This window comes from Mastigoproctus giganteus, chromosome 3, assembly GCF_048544385.1.
Source record: "Mastigoproctus giganteus isolate SK-2022 chromosome 3, ASM4854438v1, whole genome shotgun sequence".
Taxonomy (NCBI): Eukaryota; Metazoa; Arthropoda; class Arachnida; order Uropygi; family Thelyphonidae; genus Mastigoproctus; species Mastigoproctus giganteus.
In genome coordinates this window covers 179252848-179265000 of record NC_143577.1, presented here as the reverse complement: position 1 = coordinate 179265000, position 12153 = coordinate 179252848, and the positions used below count along the sequence as shown (strand labels likewise).

The following is a 12153-nucleotide window of genomic DNA, read 5'->3' as shown; positions in this document are numbered from 1 at the left end:
ATGATAAGAGCATTGTCAATCAATTCAGCCCTGGAGAGATTGGGCAAGGCTCGTGGAGTAGAATTTTGGGTAGAAGAAAAAAATAATTTTTCTTTTTTCTATCAACAGAAGTGGACAGGCCATAAGCCTTACCAGGGAGACCCCGGTGTGCTGGAAGCCGGTGTGATTTTGGCCATAAACACTAGTATGAGGCTGTTACGTGTCTTCCCCAGTGAGAGTTTTTGACAGTCTATCGCTATTGCTTTTCTTTTTCTCTCTGAATCTGTAGTATCTTCACCAGTACGCTTCCTTTTCACACTTTTCTCAAGAGTTCACTCATTTTTAGGGAATAAAACACAATTACAGTATAAAAAGGACAAAAATGAGGAGGCACGCTTGATACACATAAAAAAACTGCTCGTGTATAGCAACTGAATAAACAAAGCAGTAAAGACAGAAACACACTATTATCACCTCACATTTTACTAAAACACATTTACTGGAGGTTACTACCATAAAACAATAAAAAAATTTCCAGTTGCGTTACTGCTAGTGTTATTAAGGGGTAGTAAACTCGATCTAATTGCATTTGCGATAATGCCAATAGCTGGAATTGTGGGTTTTTATGTTATTATGGTAAAACATGTTTCCCCTTCACTGAAATCTTCAATAATATGAAAAACATAAATAGATTTTCAGAATCTTCTCTTCATTCAGTTCAGGTGATTCCCGAATTAGACTGCCATTTCTTGCGAATCGTGCATAAGTGAATTCGCTTCACGTTAAATACGACATCATTCCACTATTTATAAATTGTGTTTGATCAAAGTCGTGTAGTGTAAACACTTTATACGAGGACTGACTGTACTTTCTATTTTAATTTTTTCTCAAGGTAAGTATTTTTTGTGTTACCATATGCAACACATTTGTTAACCTATGCTTATAGCTTCGATTCGTTATACAATTTCAATTTTTTAGCATTGCTTATAAATATCACAAAACTTAACTCCTAATCCATATGGCTAAAATATAATGAAGAAATTAAAAAAAAAAAAAAAAAAATTCCCCCAAAGGAAAAAAGTGCACTTTTTCCTGGATTGTCATACATAAAAATTAACGATTATGAAACTAAGAATGAGAAGAACCAAAAGTCCTAACGTTGGACTTTCGCAGTTCCATCATCAGTTGGTTCATTTAATTGGGAAAGAAATTCTGAATGTTATGAAGGTTAACTCTAGCTCCCGTGGTGCACGGTTAGCATGCGGCCCAGAAATTTTACATGTTTTAAGGATGTTATCCTTCGAGGTTCGGTCAGAAAATCATTCAATGGCTAAAGCTTTGTGTATTAATAATAGTTTAACTGGAATTCAGTTTTGTTAATATTATTGCAAATTTGAGTACTATAAATATGTGAATGTTGACTGAGTTCTGTGGCTGAATAATCAGCATGAAGGCCGGTTTGGTGATATGAGCTCTGTTATTTGCAGTTATAGTGGATCTAAATTTGGCGGTAATGCTACCAACGTTGTAGGCATTAGGGTACCTACAGATGCTCTGGCTTGCCTGCATAGACCTAGTGTATGGAGGCAAACCAGATCATTTGTATGTAGTGCAGGCTTCTTGAACAGTCGTCTGGCCCAGTCTGTGTAAGTTTGCGCGACGACAGATATTGCCCTGCACAGGCCTGTAAGTCTATGCATGTAGATGTGGTTTTCCCAAATATGGCACACACAAAGAACCTTGTGAAGGTGCACTCAATGCCATAAACAAATTCCCTACTTGATAAAATTCTTCTATAATTAATAGCTTCACAAGTTCTGATTGTAATTGGGCCTCTGACGTTGGTAATTTCCAGATTCTGGTTATGAAATGAAAGGGGCAGTAATAATGTCTGATGTGCCACGAAACTTTTCAATTCTCTTAAAATTTTTCCTTTGTTTAAAAAAATCAGAAATCACAAAATCCTTCTAGCAAGTCTCATGAACAGACCAGTGTCACATTGTATCTTCCTGGAATACAACGTATTAACTTTCGTTTGTACCATTATTTACTCAATTGTCATTAATTTATTTGCTGGGTTTTTTATTCTTTTGATTTCTGGGTAAGATTTAATAGTTTCTTGGCAAATTTAAGTTTCAAAACTCAGCCAGGGTTTGTATTGATTTAGACTTAGAGTTTCTATTAAGGTGAAAATTTCCTGTATTGTTAGATTTCAATAAATATCTTAATACAAAAATGGCATGGTATAATTGTTATACTTCTTTATTTATTCTTTACGATGATACATCATCTGTTAAACCTTCCAAATTCAATAACTCCTAAGAGAGTAGTACCGCAATCCAGTGGAAACAGTAACTAGATTTTAATAAGAAAGTTAAGTTAAGATAATACAAATAGCTTTCAGGGTAACGAACCCCATCTTCAGCAAGTGAAAATAAACGCATACAGAATACTAAGAAAATACAGACATTAGAGATAGAATAAAAGAAATACTAAATGAGCCGTGCAAGCTAAGATGACTTTGAGAGTGCGCACATGATCGCGAGATTATGCATTCATTCACTAGATCAGTGCTCATTGTTGGCACACAGACGTGTATGGGATTGTTGCTAGCATTTGTCAAGTTTAAAAACTGTTGATTCTAAGATAGGGCGTAGCCTTGTTTGTTTGTTGTTGTTTGTTATTTGGTTTTTAGGAGCATTAGCAACTAAGGCCATATTGCTCCGGGATATGCGGTGGTCATTCCCTGAACGACCTTTCCGCATCCTCCGTATTTGGTGGTGACGGGCTCGAACCCCGGTCTAATCAAGAAGCGTGTGCTACGCACTGCTGCTCTTTCCCACCTGGCTACGGAGGCACCCGGCGTAGCCTTGTACCCTTGCAGCAATTTAAGGCTTTTGGACAGCTTGATATATTTAACGATTCAACCAAAGGCCGTGATGGTAGTATCGGGGTTGGTCAATCACCTCGCAATCACGCCTGGGGTTAAGGTCATGATGAGTTGACCAGAAATGTTCCATGTTTGTGGAGTGTTGTTGTGGTGTTTTCTGGTGCAAGGGCAACTTAGGCCATATTGTGCCTCCCAAATCAATTGACTTTACACATAGGAACTCCTTGTACAGCAGTTAGAAACAGTCATACATTTGAATTTGTTTTGAAAAAGAATTCAGAGAGATTTGCTTCTTTACCTATGATGCTATTGAGAGACATAGGTTGTTGCAGGTCTGAAATGAAACTAAAAGCCATTTGTCAGGCGTTGTTAAACAAGTTACATTCAAGGAGTATATGTTTTACTGTAAGTGGTTGCGAGCAGTGTGCACACCGAGGGGGATCATTCCCAGTAAGCAGATATAGATGGGTGAGGTGAGTGTGATCCATTCGGATTCTGGCTAAGATTACTACTTCTTTTCTATTTTTACAAATGCTAAAAGTACAAAATTGTGGTTCGGGTTTTATTTGAAATAGCTTGTTATTTGTTTGCATTTTCCACAGAAGTGTCCATTGTTCCATGCATGTGCTCCGTACTTTGTGTCTATAATCAGGATATGGGACTAGATCATTTGATGAGGCTACGTTAGATGGATGCGTTGCAGCATCATCTGCACATTAATTTCCTGGAATACCACTGCAGCCTGGGATCCAGAAAAGATAACAGTTTTTTGATGCTCATGAAGCTACATCAGCTATTTTAGCTATTTCAAAGCTAAAATAGCACTTTGTGAACCAGTATATATTATACTTTTATTTACTGACAGCAGTGATATATTTTTCAGGGGGGAAAGCTTAATGGTATGAAGCTCAGTGGTATAACTGCTACATTCGGCTGGAAGTGACAGTTGAATTAGGGAAGACAGCAGCTGCACTCACTTGATTGTCAGACTTTAAACCATCAGTATAGACCTTGGTGAATTGAGGGTACTTTTGTGTATGAGCATAATGTAGTTTTTCGATGTTAATCTTTACTATGGAACCTTTACCCCCATTGCTCAAAGTATTCATTAGAAGAACGTGTGAAGGTAGTCCACCGGGGATCTGGATCTTTTGATTCCCTGAGGATATTATCAAATTGGATGTTCCAGCTTTCTGCTAGAATCTGCCGTCTGATACCAGCAGGCCGAATTGTTCTGGGTTTATTTGTATAATGGGTTTTCCACTGAGGATTATGCAGGAGTGGCCAAACAGAATGAGAAGACAGGCTTTCAATTTTAGCTGAGTAATTCATCAGCAACATCTTTCTTCTAATGCTAAGTGGAGGTTCATGAGCCTCAACATAAAAACTTTGAACTGGTGATGTTCTGGATGCACCTCGGGCTATCCTAATAGAGGAATGTTGGATGGGAAAGGTGCTTTCCCTAACTGAGTCACAAACAGGTGCTCAGTAGTCTAGTCGAGATCTAATTAGTGGACTTATATAAGTGGAGCAGGGTATAACGATCTGCATCCCAAGATGTACTGGAGTTTGTTTGTTTGTTATTTGGTTTTTAGGAGCATTAGCAACTAAGGCTATATTGCTCTGGGGATATGCAGTGGTCATTCCCTGACCTTTCTGCATCCTCCTTATTTAGTGGTCATGGGCTCGAACCCCAGTCTAATCAAGAAGTGTGCGCTACACACTGCTGCTCCTGCCCACCTGGCTACGGCGGCATCATGTACTGGAGATGACCCAGAGTATATTAATTTTCTTTGTGCAAGTGGTTCTTAGGTATTTTATGTAAGTTTAATTTGATAAGTTTATTTTTTGATAAGTTTAATTTCTTATCAAAAATTAGCCCTAGGAGACAAATACTGCTCACAATTGGTGAACAGTATTCAACTCAGGTTCAGGTTCAGTATTAAACAAGTGCAACTCAGGTTCAGGATGCATTCTGTGCTTGGCGCAGAAATGCATGGCTGCAGATTTGCACCATCCATAATTCAATGTTGTTTATGGATATCTGTAGATGCCTCTCGATATAGTTCGTATTCTGGGAATAGCAGCATATGGTAAGGTCATCCGCATAGAGATATGAGTCAATGCTGTTTGTGATACTGTTTATTCGTAGTGAGAACAGAGTGGCACTAAGAACAGAGCCTGTGGGACTCTTCCTTCTTATATATATGTTTGAGATAAAACCTGCCGGTACTTAACTTGGAAAGATCGTGTCGAAGGAAGCTTTGGATAAAATATGGTAAATGCCCTCTCATATGAATAGAATGGAGATCTCTTAGGATGCCGTATCGCCATGAGGTATCAAAAGCCTTCTTTATATCAAGGCATATCATGACGAGATGTTGATTTCTGATGAATGCGGTCCTTATGATTGATTCAGCTTTTGTCATGAGGTCTAGGGAAGATATATTCTTTCAAAAACCAAACTAATTGTTGCTGATTATGTTTCGGGATTCAAGATACCAAATGAGACGATTTTTTCCAAAGTCTTACTCAAGCAGCTGATTAGAGAGATTGGTCTATAATTGTGTGGAATTGAATGATCTTTTACAGGTTTCGGTATAGCTATTATATAAGAATGTTGCCAGGAAGTGGAGAATATATGTTCTGAGAATATCCGATTGTAAAGTTTAAGCAATGAAGATAGTGATTTCTGATTGTGATTTGTTGATATGCACTTGAGGTGGACAATTCACAGAACAGTTCCTAAGGCATTGGCAATCTCTCCAGAAGAGGAGATCTACTTCCTATTCCAGTTAACAATAGGAGAAGGTGATATTTTCCACTTAGCTTCTTTATTTTTTCCCAGATTATTCGGGTATCAGTATCTTTGTTGACTGAGGAGGCAAATTTTACCGATGAATCTGTTTTGGCCTTTCGTCGGATAAAATGAGCCTTGGCTCTTAGCCTCTTGAAGTTAATAAGGTTGGCAGTGGTGGGATATTTGTGGAAGGTATTCCATGCTGCATTTTTTTCCCTTTTCACTTTATTGCAATCACCATTCCACCAGTGATTGGTATGCGATGGTTTCTTATTTGAGACTGTGGGATGGTGGCAGTTGCAGCTGTTAGTATATGCTTTGTAATATATTTGGTCTAATATATTATATATTTGTAATATGTAATATGTGATGCTGCATATTTGTAATATGCAGCGTCAACAGTAGAAGACGTAATGATATCCTCATCAAAAGATACACGATTGGTAAATTTTGTCCAGTTTGCTTTGGAAAATTTCCATTTTGTTTCTGTTTGTTTGGAATGGGTGGTTTGAATGCTACAAATCAGTAGAAAACGATAGCTGTTTAGAGGATTGTTGTGTACTTTCCACTCTATGGTTGGGAACATGATCGGAGAGCAGATTGAGAGATTGATAGCAGTGCTTGACCCAGCAAGAAAATGGATGTAGGTGGGTAAGCCAGTGTTCAACAGTGTCAAACAAGTAGCATTTCAATAAGTTCACCACATCCATCTGAAACCAGAGAACCCCATAATAGATGATGTCCATTAAAATCACCTAATAGACCGATCGGAGACGGTAACTGAGAAATAAAGTTTTCCAGATCCTGAAATGTGCATGGATGGTTTGGCGGAAGATATATCGAGACCACTGTCAATGTGATACAGATAACTATACATGTAGCAAGAGCTTCTAATGGTGTTTTCATAGGAATGTGCCTGGAAGGGACTCTTGATTCCACGTTACTAGCCCCAAGTTACTGGCCCCGCCACGTGGAGGCAGAAGCAGTGCCACCAGTGACCAAGCGGTTGTTTAAATTAGTAGAGTTGGTTAGTAATAGATATAAAGACTAAGAAAAGAAAGGTGGATTTTCTTTCTTGGTTCTTACTTTTGATCTCTAAAGCGCAGAACCACTTCAAGTAAACAAAAGAATAAGCACACTAGAAAAGAAACAAAACTATATCACTTTAGAGAGTACTATTATCACAGTAAGAAAATCGTTTGTCACTATTGCTTGGCACTCCGGGCCTGCAGAGTGTTCAGTGTCACCTAGGCGATCCTGAAGGTGCTTTGAGTCTCCCCCCTATATAGCAACTACCACAATGGTGGCATGTTAAGCAGTATACTTTTCCATTACATACACAGCAGTCATGATTGTTGTCCTGCACCAGGTGGAAAAGACCCCCACTTCGAATCTGTCAAGATGGGAGGGAATTTTATTGGCATCTTTTCAAGGAGTTAATCAACTTCGGGCTCAGGACGCATATTTCTCCTTCCCACTCAGGGTTCTCAACCAGAAAACAGGCAAAGCGATTACAGGATAATGCAATATACAGACTGTATACCGACGTCGCATAGGCTTAGTTGCTTTGCCGAAAAACAAACAAAATTAATTTCAATTTCATCACAATTCCCTGGTAGGAGCTTATGTTCTCTGGTCTCGAAAGTAAAAAATCCCACCGCCCCTCTCTTACATAGTGGAATAGTATACTGCGTAACATGCCACGATTGCAGCAGTTGCTATATAGGGGAGAGCTCAAGATGCCTTCAGGATCGCCTCACAGAACATGATAGATCAATTCCTCTAGGTGACACTGAACGCTCCGCAATCGCGGAACATTTCTAGTCAACTCATCATGACCTTAACCCCAGATGCGATTGTGAGGTGATTGACCAATCCCGACACTACCATCACAGCCTTTGGTTAGAATCGTTAAATATATCAAGCTGTCCAAAATCCTTAAATTGCTGCAAGGGTACAAGGCTACGCCCTATCTTAGAATCAACAGTTTTGAAACTCGACAAACGCTGGCAGCAATCCCATACACGTCTGTGCAGCAACAATGAGCGCCAATCTAGTGAATGAATGTTTCCATAATCTCGCTGTCATGTGCACACTCTCAAAGTCATTTGAGCATGCACAGCTCATTTAGTATTTATTTTATCTGTAATGTCTATATTTTGTTAGTATCATTAGCATTAGTAGAGGCATTTGATGCAAGAAAGCAAGCTTATGCAGCATCAGCCAAAAAAAAAAAAAAAAAAAAACCACTTCCACTTCACCCCTCTGTTCGTTCAAAATACCTGTCCAGCTGAGCCTTAAACTTATTTAGGCTATCAACCTCCACCACAAGGGATGGAAGTCTGTTCCACCAACCAACCACCCGCTGGCTAAAGGCAAATTTCCGCACGTCTATCCTACATCTGTCTTTCCTCAATTTGAATTTATGCCCTCTCAGGTGATTATTCTGAGCTAGAGGAAGAATCCCATCAGCATTGAGCATGCTTAAACCATTCAAGGCTTTATACACCTCTATCAGATCACCTCGCTGGTGCCTAGTCTCCAGACACTGTAATTTGCAAAACTTAAGCCTTTCTTCGTAAGAGCACCCCTTTGTTCCATTCACTAATCTTGTTGCCCTTCTCTGTACTCGTTCCAGCAGCTCTACATCCTTCTTGAAATGAGGCCTCCAGACCTGTATACAGTACTCTAGGTGTGGCCTGACCATCGCCTTATACAATGGAATAATCACCTCCTTATCCCTGCTGGAAAAATTCCTGTATATCATTGACAATACTCCATGAGCTACTCTTGCAGCCCGTCTGCACTGCTCAGAGAACTTTATATCTGCCTGCACAACCACCCCCAAGTCCCTTTCATTCTCTACCACTGTCAGTGTTGTACCATAGAGTTGATACGTTGCTCTGGGGTTGCTGTTTCCCATGTGTAGTACTTTACATTTGTCAATGTTAAACTTCATTTGCCACCTCTCAGCCCATCTGCTCAACCTTTCCAGATCCTGTTGCAGAAGCATAGTGTCAGTAGTGTCCTTGACAACCCTGCCAACCTTTGTATCGTCTGCAAACTTGGACATTAATCCCGATATACCATCATCAATATCATTTATAAATACAGAAAACAATAATGGACCCAACACTGAGCCCTGAGGGACTCCACTAATAACATCAGTCCACGATGAGCAGTGTCCATTGATTACCACTCTCTGTCTTCTCCCCCTCAACCACCCCTTTATCCATAGCAGCAATTTGCCTCCAATGTCACACTGCTCCAATTTGTGTAGCAGTCTTCCATGTGCAACAGTATCAAAAGCTTTTCTAAGATCCAAGTATATAATATCAAAGTTATTCCCTGCATCCAGTTCTTTTGTGACTGCATCATAGTATCCAATCAAGTTGGTCAGGCAAGACTTCCCCTTAACAAAACCATGCTGTGTCTGAGCTATAACTGAAGTCTTGTCGAAATGATCCTGCAGTGCGTCTTTAACCAGTGCCTCCATTAATTTTCCTGGAACAGAAGTCAAGCTCACAGGTCTATAATTACTTGTGTCAGCCTTTGATCCTCCTTTGTGAATTGGGGTCACATTTGCACATTTCCAGTCTATGGGTACCTCCCCTGAGTCCAAGGAAGCTCTCATAATTATGGCTAAGGGTTTGCTTACTTCCTTTGCTGCCTCCTTTAATATAACTGGATAGATCCCATCCACCCCAGGTGCCTTTCTTGTGTTTATCTTCAACAGTTTCTCCTCCACTTTACTCCCAGTTATTTCAAGATTCTGTAACTTACTGCTAGAGTTGAATACACCTCTGGCATTCCCCTCGCTGAATAACTCCTCATGTGTGAATGTCGATGCAAAATATTCATTTAGTTTGTTAGCCACCTGAGCAGGATCATCAACACTTGACCCATCAATATCAAGTGGACCAATCTGATTCATCCCTTTCCTTCTAGAGTTTACATAAGTAAAGAACTCTTTGCTGTTTTTCTTTGCATCCCTTGCCAAGGATTTCTCGTAATCTGCCTTCGCCTGCCTAACCTCCTTTGTAACTTGGTTGCATATCAACTTGTATCTATCATAGGCTTCTGTGTCATGTGTTAATTTGTAAGTATCCCATGCATTTTTCTTCTCTGCCATATGCCTCATTAGTTCATCTGACATCCATTTTGGCCTAAACCTTGAACAATATTTCTTAGTTGGTATGTAAAGCCTAGTAGCTTCCAAGATAAGTTCTTTGAATGCTTCCCATTTTGAATTTGTTGTTGGTAACATCATCAGTTGGTCCCACTGTATAGAATTTAAATACTGTCTCAGTCCATCGTAGTCGCCTTTACGGAAGCAAAAACCCTTCCCTTTACCCCTAATGGTAGTTACCTCTTTGAGTAAATCCCACTTCAGCACACTGTGATCACTGCCACCTAGTGGTTCGTTTATCTGCAGATTCTTAATGCATGAAGAATCACTGCTGATAATCAAATCAAGAGTATTACTCCCTCTAGTTGCCTCCCGAACATGCTGATGTAGAAAACAATCATCCAATAAATCCACAAAAGCCCTGCTAGTGTGTGAGTATCCAGCCCCCAAATTCCAGTCAATATCTGGGAAATTAAAATCTCCCATTATAAGACACTCTGATTTACTGGCCCACTCTATTTCCCTGTACAGTTCCTTATTATACTCATCAGAGTCATTAGGCCTATAGCACACTCCTACTCTCAATTTTGATCTCCCAATGCTTATGTCACACCAAACTGACTCCACACTGCACTGTCCAGCGATGTCGACTGGCTTCACTTCCTTGGTTTTTATGTGTTTCTTAACTAATAGCATAACACTTCCCCCCTTCCTATCCTGTCTATCCTTTCTGTAGACGTTGTACTCCCCAAATTGCAGTTCCGCATCCCTTATATCTGTGTGACACCACGTCTCTGATATCCCAACAATATCTGCCTTCGATGTTTTGAGCAATACCTCAAATTCATCAAATTTATTTACTAAACTCCTAGCATTGGTGTACACGCAAGTATACCTGCACCTTTTTCTATTCTTAGCTACCCTAACACAACCCATGTGTTTACTTGTATCACAATGGCTCCCAGCAGTCTCTGAAATACCATGCATCTTGTTTTTCAGGGTTCTGCTCATTCTAATAGAAGCAGTGCAAGAATCTCTTTCACCTCTGCCAGTGGCTACTGTCAATCTATTGGTCTTTGTCTCCCCCCAAGCTAGCAGTTTTCCGACCCACCTAACACTGCCTCGATAGCATCAGCAAATATTCTTGCACCCTTTCTATTTAAGTGTATCCCATCCCTGTAGAAGCAATCTCTCCTGTTAACAAGTACAGTCCAGGCTGAAAAAAATTCTACCCCTTGAGCCTTGCACAATCTTTCCAGGGCCGAATTGATCGACAAGGCTCTCATCATATACTCCCTCCTATCGTGTCTGGGCAGAATTGCAGACACTTTCAAATTCAACCCTAATTCTCGGCTTTTGTTCAACAGTGACCTGTACTTGTTAAGTAATTCTGCCGGTCTCCTACTCTTAATATTATTAGTGCCAACGTGTACAACTATATCACCTTTTGTGCCCTTAAAAGATGATATTCGCTCTACAACGTCATCAACCTTTGCCCCTGGCAGACATACCCTGGTCCTGTTCCACCTATCTTTTTTACAAAGCATGTTCCCCGTTTCCCTGACAATAGAGTCACCAACAACTACTAGTTCCTTCGGGACAGCGCATTCTGCCTTGGGGGTTGTCTCTGTGTCACGCGATGCCCAAGTGCAAGCTCTGGCGTTGATGTGGGCAGCTGAGAGCTTGATGGGCCCCTCAATTTAGTTTCTTCGAGGGCATCCACCCTGTCCTTCAAGCTCTCATATAGGCCCAAAAGAACACCGAGTTGTTGCCTGATATCGTTACACTCCTTGCATCGCGCACACACAAAGACATCCCCCTTGGCAGTATCAAGTCCCGTACCCGATTGCTCTGCAAACATCAAGCAAACAGTGCATTTTATAAGGCTGTATGTATGTATATTATCATGTATGCGTTTATTTTCACTTCCTGGAGAAGGGGTTTGTTACCCTGAAAGCTACTTGTATTATCTTAGTTTAACTTACTTATTAAAATCTAGTTATTGTTTCCACTGGATGTGTGGTATTACTCTCTTAAATCATGAAATCCAGTACCACAGGCCTATTCTCCCTCAATAACTCTTACTATCTTGAATTCAATCTGATGTTTCTTAAACTATATAATATGGTTGACAAATTATGTTCTTCTGTTGGAAAATTGTCCATTGACCAACTACCAAAGACTGTTTTATTTAAACATGAGATTAAAAAAAACTTTTGAAACACTGCATTTGAATATGTCAACTATAATGGTGATCTGATATCTTTGATTATTTTCTAATTTTTCATGAAACTAAATGTAACAAGTGGAATGAATGCTTAATTTCATATAAAGTTTGCTGAATAACTTGTCCCT

The 12153-nt window shown here is 39.9% G+C and overlaps 1 protein-coding gene across 1 annotated transcript in view; it reads right to left on the bottom strand.

Annotated features, from left to right (window-relative positions):
• shtd (anaphase promoting complex subunit 1) overlaps positions 1-12153 on the bottom strand; it is a 989031-nt gene that overhangs the window by 266899 nt on the left and 709979 nt on the right. The gene's annotated exons all lie outside the window — the stretch shown is intronic.